The sequence below is a fragment of the Cupressus sempervirens genome, chromosome 4, assembly GCF_028749045.1.
Source record: "Cupressus sempervirens isolate cs-2001-9-10 chromosome 4, ASM2874904v1, whole genome shotgun sequence".
Taxonomy (NCBI): Eukaryota; Viridiplantae; Streptophyta; class Pinopsida; order Cupressales; family Cupressaceae; genus Cupressus; species Cupressus sempervirens.
The window spans coordinates 179,658,726-179,672,437 of record NC_143121.1 but is presented as its reverse complement, the minus strand read 5'-3'; positions in this window follow the sequence as shown (position 1 = coordinate 179,672,437).

The window sequence follows — 13,712 nt, the reverse complement described above, 5'->3', positions numbered from 1 at the left end:
AAGCTTGAATGAAGGGGCTACAATGTCATGAGGATGTCATGTGACCATCAGGCTAAAAGATGAAGGCTATGATCTTATAGTGAGTCATAAGATTGTCAGTTCATGATATTAGGAGTATGGTTTAATTAAGCTAAGATGGATATCATAAGATGTGATGAGGCTGCAATGTTATGATAAAGACTAAAGACTTGAGATCTTCTAATGTTATGACTATGTTTTTCCATATGATCTTAGGGGCTAGTGATGTAGGTTTCAATCTTACAATTTTTGTTTACCATGAGATCATAAAGGTTAATGGTTAGACCACTGAAGCTACAAAGATGATTCATTAAGCTACCATCATGAGATTGTAGGGAAGATGCCCAACAAGGTAAGATGTTCTGCCAAGAATATTTGTTCATAGGATCGTAGCATTGCATCACCATAAGTCAACTTGGTTATAATAGAAATATTGTTGGGAGGATGCAAAAGATGGTGAACCCAACCTATGAAATAAAGATACATGGCTCCTACTAGGCAGTTAGTTAATTTTGACTAAGGTGGTAGAAATTGATCACATATCCAAAACTAGGAGATGAATCATCAGATATTTCTGATCAGTACCAAAAAAGAGTTTCATGATTAAGGGGAGTGGAAGAAACATAATTAGTTAAAGATTCCTTGCAACAAATATCACCTGGTGAATTTCATGATAACCTCCCTAGTTTTTACTAGAATACAGACTATGTAAAAATGTATTTTTCTAAAAATATTTGTATTCTTCCAATAATTTTTTCACATGTTTCCTTTCCATCTAAAGCTTGTTTCAATCCTTCTCTTTATAAGGATTTCCAAAATGTCGAAAAAGGGGCTATCTAGTTGAACTCTTGGAATTTTTATGCAAAATTGATGTTTTCATGATCTCTTCTAAGTCATTCATAGCCTTTTTTGCATTTTTTCTCTACACTCAGTCTAGAGGAATGTTGTGGGACTATTTTTGAAATCTAAATAAAGGAATAATTTAGAAGTCCTTATTGTGTCTTTGTTGCTTAAATTATTGATATGATATAACTTTTGTGATTCATTCTAAATCCCTGAGTCATTTGTCTCAGTTTTTATTTGCAAGTAGAGCTTTGAATGTGTTCATACATGTTATAAGTCATGAAGTTGTGCTTTATCTCAAATAGTTAACTATAAATGTCAACATTCCCCTTAACATCTTGTCTAAAATGTTTTCCTTCTTATGAAATACTTATGTATGAGTTTCTAGTGATCAATATTGTGCTTATTTCAACTATTTAGAAGTGTTTCATCATGTTAGTCTAGAAATAACCTCATATTAATGTTTGGTACATCACCCCTTTTATTATCAACATTTACTTTCAAGAAATCCTATTCTTTTTACCCTCAAGTTTATTTTTTGTCTGAAGAAGTAAATAGGTGAAACATCGTAAGGAACTAGCCTATAATCTAGAGATTCACTCCTAACCTTGGTACAATCACTACCTAGGAGTGTTTCCATGTTACTCGAAGTGATTGAATGTTAGAATTGCAATTTTCAGTCGAGGTGCAACTTCTAGAGATAATAGTTCTAATAGACTTATTTCAAATATCTTAATAGATTCCTTACATTATTATAAGTGCAAAATCTTTTAAAAGGGTAAGACCTAATAGTCTTAAACAATTTTCATAGAGTAGACCCCATACAGGGCATACCATCTGATATGATCAAAATTGTAACCTTAATAGTTAACTTTGTTGTTATAATAATGAAGATTTTTGGGTTTCATCCCCACCCCAATTTTACCTAGTATTTGAAGCATTTCTAGGTAACCAAAATCATTATGTTATGTGTTGATTATTTTCATGTATCTCATGCTTAGGTATATTTTGATTTAGCATTGCATGTTTATTTTTATAGTATAAGATCTAACGTGTAAGATAGATTAGGTGTAAATTGTTTTATCAGAGAAAAGTATTGTAGATCCTGATTCAACCCCCCCCACCCCCCACATTAAGATTTATAGCAATTGGTATCAGAGAAAAATTCTCTTGAAAAAGTGTAACACCTTGAGATGATCACATCTTCAAGACGTAGGAATACAAGATGGGAAAATTCATTGAGAACAACATGATTGAAATTTATATCATATTGCAATAACTTGAAGGAGCAAAAGAAGATTTAAGGAAATCCTTAAAGAAAAGAAAAGAAATGTTCATTTAGAAAAATGATAAACTATACCAGGAAGTTGATACATAAGGATTTCTTAACATTGGGAATAATGATGAAAGAAATGCAACAATAGTAGATCTACTAGAGAAGAAGAACATTCTGAACAAAGAAATCAACAAACTCAAACGAGAAAAATAAATTCAATCTGCAAGATTATTTGAAGTGACTAAACAAAAGAAGAAAGAAGAAGAAGATAGATTCATGGCTAAATAAGAAAAAAGATAAATGGTTTGTAGACTTGAAAATAGATCATTTGAGGTGCAGAAGCTCACAGAGAATTAGTTGGACATGATGAACTAGTTGTTAATTGTAAATCAGGAGGTTAACAGGAAGGACATGTAGATCAAAAATCTGAGACTACAAAGAGATCAAGTAAGAAATGAGTTAATATTAGAGAAATAACTACTTGAAATAATGCAAAACTAAGTGAAGTTTTTAGATACTTTGAGGAACTGATAAGATTACCAAGGTCATCTAATGAAACTTCTAGTCTAGGACATGACAAGAACTCTTCATCTTCTAAGGAAAGAGATTCATCAAAGAATGGCGAGAAAAGAAATGCAAAGTCTAAAGGAATACCTACTTATCATCATTGTGGTAAACTTGGACACACTAGTAACATATACAAGATAAAAAATGGTATGGAAAACCCTAAACCTAAGTTTACTTGTAATTGTTTTAATTGCAAGAATAAAGGACACCAAGCACATAAGCATAAATTAAAGCAAAGTGATGCACCCATTAGACATAGATTTGAAAGACATTGTTATAATTGTTAGAAATATAGAAATAGAGCTCATGAATGCAAATTGAAGGAAAAATTTAATTGCACATCTGAAATGTAAACACATGTACCTAAGAAAGTAAACTCTTACGATTGGGATTACAACACATATTATAATTGTCATTATTGTGGAGAGTATGGGAACATTCTAGAGAATTGGATAAAGACACATTTCTGAGGTAACTAAAAGAAATGGTTGAATGGAAGCCTAGTTTATTTTAGTTTTCTTAAGGTTTGACATGTTAGTAAGAACTACAAGACCTAAGCACCAATACCAAATAATGGAAACAATAAAGAGAAAGGGAATGGTGACATAAAGAAAACATGGAAAGAGATAGTGGAAGATGGAATTAGTGCAGAAAGAAAAGTTGATATAACCAAATATAATGGATTAGGTGATCACACCTCATCTAACTAAGGTGTAATGATAATCTTTTAATAGTATCATGATGATGTATGTTAGTACATAGATCTATACAGATGGTATGGCACAAGTTATAGTCAAAATACGAGTTCATGTATTTAACATAATAGAAAAAAGCATATTAGAGAATTGGATTGTATGACTTAAGGAATTATTTTGGTGACAAAATAATTACTAAGTCATGATGGGCTGAAATTATAGATTATCAACATGTAGTTTCAAATGGCATCGTCTCCTAGTTTAAAATGGCATAATCTCTAACTTTGAGTGAAAAGTTGAAGAGGAGAAACACAAAAATTGTGAGGAATGATTAGTGTCCCCCACCTAATTTCAAGGATTGTTCAAATTTAAAAGTAATAGAAGACAAAATTAGTGCTCTATCATCAATTCCACCAAGGGTTCTAATAATTCAGGATGTATGAACTTGTTACATGAGAAAAACTAGAGAAGTCAGATATTTTTGAGTTGAGAACAACTTATGAGAAGTTGTGTGACAACAGAGTATTAAAGGAGGAGTATAATATTGTTTCTAAGAAAGGGGTTACTGATGCCTTGGGTTTTTTTAAAGTCTTCCAACTGGAATGGATATTCACTACATAAAGGTATGGTTAGAAGGTGATCCAATTAAAATTAAAAAGGCCATCATACGTCAAGTAAATGGATACCCTATCCTAGATAGACCAAAAACAATATTGAGATGTACAATGAGATGCACAATAAGAAATTAAGTTGAGAAATTGACAAAAATTAAATAGAATGGCTGAGGTATGTCAATCAATGGGATTGATGACCCTGTTGTCAAATTTATAGTATAAGTTTTTGCACATAATTTTTATCAATTGAGTCAAGTGAATAGTATAACATGCAATGCAGTGGACTAGGGTTAACAAATTATTAAAAAGGATCACATTTCTTGGTGACTTGCAACTACAACAATTGACAGAGAATCTTGGAGCTATAAGGAAAGTGAAGAATAAATTGTGTAAGTTTGGTGCCCTATTAGTTTATATATTTTTCTATATACAAAATCCATTTCCTATGGTCAGCCTAGTAGAATGGGATAGGAGTAGGATAGCTATGGAGAAAATAAATTACTTGATAAGTTAACTAGGAGAAATTTTTGGGGTGATTATGGATAACTATTTTGAGAGATTCAAGAATAAAATGAGAAATCGTACGTGGATTCCCAAATCTATTTCAAATAAGTATTTTAATGATATATGTTTCATGTTGGACATAGATTTTGTTTATTCAAAATTTTTACTACCTAGAGTTATGTGGTTAAGGCCAATGCCTTATGAGGTAAATATTGATGAAGTCATAGTAGTAGTGATTGCACTTTTTTTAAAGGATATTGATGTGAATGTTGTGTCATTCAATGCATATAACATAATAAAGGAACAAATAAATACAAAGACAAGTGATCCCAATAAAGATAAGAAAATAAGACACTTAGAGGTCTTGAGGGAAAAGATGACAAAGGGGAAGGATCTAAACATGTAGTTGAAGCCAAGGAATTGAAAGGAAAAGAGTTATCTATTACTGAGCCCAAGGAAACAAATCACAAGTAAATAATAATTGTTGATCCAAAGGTTAAAGAATATCTCAAGAAAGTTGTGTACAAGGTTGTCACACACCAAGATCACAAAAGTAGAATATTAAAAAAACCAAGAGAAGCTTGAAAAAAATATGATAGGTATGATGATACAATTCAAATCTACACCTATAGATTTAGGAAAAGGAATTCCCAAAATTTTGTATAATAAAGTTGATGCATTGTTGAAGTGGGCATTATCCATTGAAATACAGATCAAGGAGACCATGTTAGCAAAAAAATGATTGATTTAGGGAAGACACATATGTTTATAGCCCTAAAAGATTTTGTGAAGAAATTTATGCCTAAGGAGAGGGCTTATAAAATTTTGATGAATAAAGCTCATGAAGTTGAGCAAGAGAGTATAAATATATGGAAGGAAGCATTTGATTTTCTCAATCCATTGGTTATTAAAGAAGATGGGGAAGAAAAAGAAAGAGATGGAGAAGTTAAGGAAGAAGAGGATGATGTAGCAGAAGTTAAAAAACATGTAGAGGAAATTAGGCAATTGGTAGAAGAATGTAAACAACAAGATGTTGTCACAATGGAGGATATTCTTGATTCATCCCCATAGGATCAGAATGTGTTGACTAAAGAAGATCTTAAAGATGTTGAATTAGATACATCTCTACCAAGAACCAATCCAATGTTACTACAAATCAAGGATCATCCAAGAATTGAATGTGCCAAAACTTATAATTTTCATTTTACATTAGTTATTATTGATACAAGTTTCAAGAAACAAGGCAAGGCTATAATTGTGTTTCCACAATATACTTGTATCCCAATGGGCCATATAGTTGCAAAGGTTGAAGAAGAGAAAGAAAAATATATTGTAGAAGAAGGAGAGAAACCCAAAGAACAAGAGGCTATACAATATCTTATAAAACTACCAATTGCCAAGTCAACTAAGATACTAATTGTTACACTTGAACAATAGGTTATGTCTACTCAATAGGAGCATAAATAGGTATCTAGATCAATTATAAAGGGTAAACAATTGTAGATATCACTACCTAGTAATACAACCCCTTGATCTCGGATAGTGGAACAATTAGATGAGATGATAGAAGAGTCAATAAGTCTATATGAGGTAATCACTTTACCCATGTATGGATTAAATAATTTGACAATGGAACAATTGAAAGAGTTGCAAACTTTGCTGAGCTATAAGGAAAAACAAGAACAACAAAGAAGAGAGCACATACAGAAGTATGTATTACATAACATTAATGACATTCTTGTTGATGCATTTGGAATCAGTGACATTGATAGTCAACATCCAATTTTAGATTAGTTAGTGTACATAATTGACAAAGTTCAAATAGATGATATTGAGACCAATGATAAATTTTTACAATGGTTTGAGAGAAACTATGTACACAAAGTTTTGGAGAAAGTCTCTAGGGAACTTGTAACCAAACAAGTGGAGCTTTCTAATTTAGTCAAACAGTTGGAGGAAATTTTGAAGATTATTCATTCTTTATATATTAAGCTTTTTTATGTTGAGTTCTTCATATTGGAGAATTAGCAATCAATTGATATGATTCATTAAGATATGAAGGCATGTTCATATTCATTGGTAAGGAACGCAAGTTCAAGCTCACCTTCATATAATAAGTTCACATTTGATCAAGAGAGGTTATCCGAGGTACTAGCTAGAGATAGTGCCATAAGGAAAAAATTGATCTCTATTCAATTCATGCTACTACCACATTTGGAGATCATTCCAAAGGAATTATCTATAGCTCAGAGTCTATTGAAGAAAGATACACATTTTTAAAGTGTTGAGAGCTTATTTGATCTAGCGTCTAAGCTATAGATTCATACTCAAGCCATGAACTTCACAAGAGATAGGTGGAATATAGGACTTGAATAGATTTTGGCTACTCATCAAAAAAATTTTGATAAGTACAAGTTAACCACAACAAATCCCAAGCCATAAGTGCCAAAAACAAGGGAGAAATATCTAGAGAGGAAATACCTTATGAAATATCTACATGATACATAAGAAAAGGGGAAATATAAAAGATGACAAAAATAAAAGACATCATTATCATATGGAACAAAATTAGATATGTTAGACATGTATATACTTTATAGAAGAGGTTACATTTTTGCAGACCAAGTTACAGTCTTAGGGGGGGGTATTATTTTTGCATGGAAAGCTAATTCATGAAAAGTTGTTTTCACCACTAAAGTCAAAGGTGTGGATTTTTTATCTCTATTCCTAAGTTTCCTATTAGTGTCTAACACTTATTCATTTCCACAGTGGCATTGGATAGTCATCACTATGATTGAGCCATCTAAGGAAGGTTGAGCTACAAAGGACTTGTATATTATTCAACACATGTCAAGCAAGTCAAAGTTTGTAGATCATCAAACCCCAATTGAGACTAAGAAAGCATATAACTTGAGTAAAATAGTTGAGATAGAGAAAGTAGAAAGTTATTTATTGTCGAGTGAACAAAATATGTTGAGCGAGTAGAAGTTGAGTGATAGCATGAATGTTAGTTATGATTGAGAATTGAAACATTCAAGTGTCAAGTAAACCAATATTGACATATGAGTTTGTAAATGCTTAAATTTTTGACAATATGGCTAGATAGATGTATGAGTGTTGTCATTTATGGAAATCTATATTTTTGATATGTCATGATTTTATCAGAGTTAGAAAATTGTCTAAGTGTTAGATGGGTTGCAGCAGTATAGAAACAATTTTGGTATGTATGGTTGCCAGATTTTGAGCTAACACATGTATAATTGAGGGTAAAAATTTGATAGCATCATGATGATGTATGTTACTACATGGACCTATATAGATGGTATGGCATAAGTTACAGTCAAAATATTAGTTCAGGTATTTAATAGAATAAAATAGAGCATATTAGAGAATTGGATTGTAGGACATAAGGAATTATTTTGGTGAAAAAATAATTACTAAGTCATGATGAGACAACATTTTGATTCTAGATATTGGAATCAAAATACTAAGGAATATTGTATGTTACAATTTAAACCACAACTCTAGAGTATACTCAGTGCTAGTTAAACTTTTTCATCTGACATATGTTATTGTAGTTGAAAGAAAGAAAGTACATATGTATGAGATTGTCATAGTACAGTTGTTGGACAATATTGTGAAGTTGAAGAAGTCCAAGAATGCAATCTTTAGATTTGAATCTCTATTAACACACCTATTTTTCTTTACAACTAAGCAATTCCTTAGTATGACAAATTAGGGTAGAAATGAATGTTCAATGAAGAGGGTTATGTAGTGTTATAGTGTGAGGCCTCGCCTCGATCCTTTGTAACCTTAGTTATTACTTTATCATTTTGATACTCACGACTCGAGATGTCGAGACATTATCCGATACTTGAACATATTATATTATTTCATGTTGTGTGATGTTATTTTCAAATATTTGAGTTCGTCATTTAATGTTTTATGTATATAGATGAATTTAGTAAAATGAAGGATTAACACATTGATTTTGGAATCTTTATGATGAAAGTAGGATGCAAGAAACCTTGATTGATGTATGTTTCAATTTATGTGAATTTCTGATACGTATATATGTACATGTGATTTTTGGGACTACTGATGTGTGCAATAAGTGTGCAAATATTTTAGCTGAGAAAATTGACAGAGGAAAAGAACTGATCTCTATGTGCTCATTTTGGAAACCTTGTTGTTTGTAATTCAAGTATTGTATCGTGAGATGTATGCATGTATCTCCTTGTGATCAGTAAATGTTAATGTTCATAACTATGTTCTGTTAGTGTCACCTGACACTCGTGAAATTGTTTGTGCTCCTCAGCATGCTAGTTAGGGTTAGCTTTGTAACCCATGGACCTAAGTCATATTAAGTTAGTGTCTCTTTGCTAATTTGGTTCTTAATTGAGTTTAGTCACCCTAATCCAAATTAGTGCTTAATCTGTATAGTAGAGTTGTTAGTTGGTCCTAATTATTTCTTAGGCTTTGTTTAACTCTAAACTTATTACTAATGCTTCAAATCATGAAATTATTATACCCAAAGGGTATGGGTATGGGTTAGGGGTCTTTTCCAACCCCTAAGCCCCTTTTGTTGACTTTTGAGGTCACTCAAAAAGTCTTTTTTTGCCCTTGTGCGAAAATTGACCATGGTTATCTTGAGTTACCTCACCTCACCTCCATTTAGGGTTTAACCATTGTGTGAGTTTAGTTAGGAGTTTCTAGAATTGTAAGCGGGTGGGGGTAGTTATTCATCCCTTTGGTGGTTGAGTTTGAAGCTTATTTAGAGGCCCTTTCTTGGTCTAGTGGAGGTGGTTACCCAATCTCTACATTTAGAGAAGAGTTCTTGAGGTTTGAAGGAAGGAGAAGGAAACTCTACTCAAACTTGTTCATTGCCATTACCTCCTTGTAAAGGTTGGAATCCTCATCTCCCTTATTCAGATTTCATTCTTGTTTCATGCTTATGCTACCGTGTTGTTGTTTCAATGTTTGTATGTTTGTGGGTATGTTGGGAAGCTTTGAAAAACCATGTTTTTTTTTTTATGATTTCCTTTTATGTTTATGTTGAAATTTTGAGATTTTCTTGCATGGGAGTTTTGGTATTACTCACCCTTGGATAGGGCAGAAGTGACCAATTTTTGGGAAAGGTCTGTTTAGTTGGACTCCAACCAGTGTAGAGTCTCTTCTCAGAATGAGAAGAGGGAGAAAGGGTAGGGTGTTATGGGCCCCTACCTGTCAGCACAAACCTTGTATGATTATGGTATGTTGAAATGGAAGAACGGAAGTTCTTGGTATATAGCCCCGATTGGGCATATGTTTGGTGTTGTGCTTGACTTCTCCTGGTTGGAAGAATCCACCTTTCCCTAGTTTTGATTCATTGTGAATCCTATTGTGTAAACCATGTATGATTATGCTTGCTTGATTGTCTCTTGGTTATGCTTGTGGTCACCTGATCAGATTATGTTCCCTCCACGATTCTCAAAAATGTGATGCAGAAAAAGATAAATACCCCTTGATAAGGGCCATGAAGGAAACTTATTTTGGATGGTTGAAAATTTGGAGATTGGAATCCTATGATTATTGTATTTCTATTTTGTTGTAGTAGCCATGACGCTGGGTTTTATTCCTGGTTCTTTCCCGACTGAGCCCTTGAATTAGGTTGATAATAAAATAAGTGATTGAGTAAATTTTGCTTCTCTTAAAATTTTTGTATTCTATGTTGTCATATGAATGTGTATCAAAGATAATATTAAACAATGATGTTCAATTATGCAAGATTCAAATTGTAAATGAATGGTATTTCCTTTGAGTTTGGTATGATTTAGTTTATGGATGGTTGTGTTAAAAGTGAATTTGCAAGAACATGTAGGAAAGAATTATGTCAAGATATCCAAACTTAAATCTGAAAACACGATAGAGGAAAGAACTTGGTGTGTTTTGATACTCCCATCAAAATGAATAGAGCATTATCATTTTAATCTCTTTATTGTCTCAATTGCCTTAAGACTAGTTTAGTCACTATGTTATTCCAATTTTGCTCCATCAGTTATAATAGATAGTTAAATGAATATGTAGATTATTATTTCATGTAATGTGGTATCATTGAAATGCATAGTATTCAGGGATCATAGAAATTATCAACTCAAAATTCATAAGAGATTTATGTAGGTTTGATGATCTTGCAATAGTGATTTTGTTGAGCATGATACATAATAGGTGATAAGTTAATATCATTATGTATTAAAAACACCAATCCTATAAAATTTCGTAGCAATACTTAAACCTACAAGCAAGTTTCAAATGCATGGAAATTAAGAATAAGACCTGTAGTAGCACATATATCACTCTGGAAATTGTATGGCAAAAAAAAAAAGAGTTCATACTATTACAGTCTAATATTATAATGGACCCTCCATAATTTAAAACCAATATCCTAAATATCCTAACTCTTACCTATAAAACTTTTTATGGTTAATGCTCTACTTTTTTCTCCTTGGACGTCACCTTTTTAATACATTAAATATGCTTTTTGTTGTTGTTTTGAGCAAGTCAATAGTCATCATGAAAGATGACATCACCTGCAAAGTCTCCTTGTTTAGGACGTTGTCTTTGGTTGAGTGTAGGGTTGCTTTAATTTATTTTTACTTTAGCTTATCCCTCTTCTCCACCAATCTCCATGGATGGGAGTCCTTTATTTTTTACATGCTGACCCACATACTTGGCCAAGTCTCCTTGGGGTTGCGTGTTACAGACCCTCATTTTGCGTAGACTATTTTGGGCTGCATGGAGAGCATGGGGAACCGTGGGGAGGGGTTAGGTGGGTTTAGTGGGTTAGTAAGGTTTTTGGATTAGATTAGTAGGTTAGTAGGATATGCTTAGTTGTTAGTAGTTTAGGTTAGATTAAGTTATAGTGTTTAGTATAGCTTTTAAGTTAAAATTAGTTAGTTTTAAATTTTAAGATTAGTTTAAGATTTAGTTAGTTATTTATTTATTTAATTTTAGTTTCTTTATTAATATTTTCTAATAGTTAGTTTAAAATGTAATCTTAATTGTTAAGTAATAAGTTGTGTTAGTTTAGGTTAGATGTTGTGTTATTTTAAAGTTAGTAGAAAATTAAGTTAGCTTACTATTATATTGTTTTAATGTAATGTAGTTTAGATTTTAATTAGTTGGTAATTGTAGATATATGTATATTCTAGTTTAGTTTAGCTATAATATAGTTTTAATTTGGCGTTAATAGAATGGTGATCTTATTAGAATTAAAAGGGTAAGCTTAATTTTTGTTATAAATTGTGTATCATGCTAAATTATAGTTTCTATCATCATTTAACTTGTAGAACTATAATTCTCTTCTAATGTTTTCTTTTAACTAGTTTTAATGTATTATTCATTTATATTTAGTCAATACGTATTAGATTTAGTTAGTTTTGTTCTTAGATTAATTTAGTTGTTTTTTATCAAATGTTAGATAATTTTCAATTAGCTTTAGATTAATAATTATTAGTTGAGATCAGTCTACATATTATGTTGATTAAAATCTGGATTAGTATTAATTATGTTAGTTTGGTAGTGTTTCTTTTTATATATGCATTTGTAATTAAATGGTTATGTAGCTAAGTGTTAATCGATTAAGTTTTAAATCTGTTTAGTAAATTAGCTTATTTTAAGGGTCATTGGTTAATTAAAACAAGTTTTTAAGTAGATTTTAATTGCTTAGATATTTGACCCAACAATCTCGTAGTCATCTGCACTTTTAATGTAAACAATTTTAACTATGATGTTGTATAAGACATGTAAGAACATAAGTTACCATTATAAATCTTAGAACAATGTTTTAATATCTTATCGATGTAATCATCCTCATGTTATTATCCTTAGACATAATGTAGAGAACCTGTACTTGAAATGTTATCTCAATCTTTTCTCTTAGAGCATTTTAATTAACAAAAAAAATAAAAATTAATTGTGGTTTTGCCCTCATATTTTGGGCATGACATTTTGGTATCAGAGCTCATGTTTCAACACTAGGAACCTTAAACCCTTACGCTTCTTAAACTTAAAACTAAACATTAAATTGTGTAGGATGCCTCCTGTTACTCGAAGCAACCCACGAGGCAGAGGTCGTAGGGAAAGAGGTGGTAGAGTGGGATAGGGGGATGGACCACCTCCACCACCACCACCACCGAACCCAAATCAAGACATTATTGATGCACTTCAGACTTTGATCAGTGTAGTTCAGAAGAGGGTGGTACCGATAGTTCAGCTAGTTCAGTAGATTCCAGTAGTGGAAGCAGATTGACTCGGAGGAGGCAGGCCCAGAGGTAGAGAGAGGACTAGGAGTCCCCCACTGAGATAGTTAGAGGGGCAGGATGAGCATGAAGGTGAGCCAATACACTAGAGAGGACCCCCACTTCTCAGACCTCCTAAACATATAGGAGATGATATCAGGGAATTGATTCGACTTGGGCAACCATTATTTACTGGTTCTACTGAGGGGATAGTAGCAGAGGCATGGTTGCAAAGCCTACAGTGGTGCTTTGGATTACGACCCTATGGGAGTAATCTAAAGGCATGCCTAGCAGTTCATCAGTTGAGAGGGGATGCCTCCAATTGGTGTCATCAAGAGGAGATCATAGGTGGAGTGAGGATGGATACCCTCACATGGGAGTTTTTCCTAGAAAGATTTCGAGAGAGGTACTTGTCAGAGAATTTCTAATAAAAATAGATGGAGGAGTTCCATTCTCTTTATCAGAGAGGTCTTACAGTGGCACAGTATGAGAGCAGGTTTTTCAAGCTCCTTCCTTATGTGGAATACATGAAGGACGAGAAACTACGGGTACATTGCTTTATCATGGGGCTGAATTTCTCACTTCAGGGTCTAGTTCATATGGCCTTCCCTACCACCTTCAGACAGGTAGTGGAGATAGCACTAGTGGCAAAGGATACTTGATGCAGACAAGAATCACGGGATCGGTCTCAGAAATTAAACTCTACCTGACAGAAACCCCCTTGGAAAGGGAATCAAAATTATACACCAGGGTCCTCTAAGGGCCAACCACCTCAGTAGCAATAGCAGGAATTCTCACAGGGTTACCAGGGCTCCAAGCCCAAGTAGTGGTAGTTACAGCAGGATCAGAAAGTACATACCCAACAGTCACAGTCAATGCAGACTTAATAGTCTTCTAGGGGTGGTTACAGTGGGTC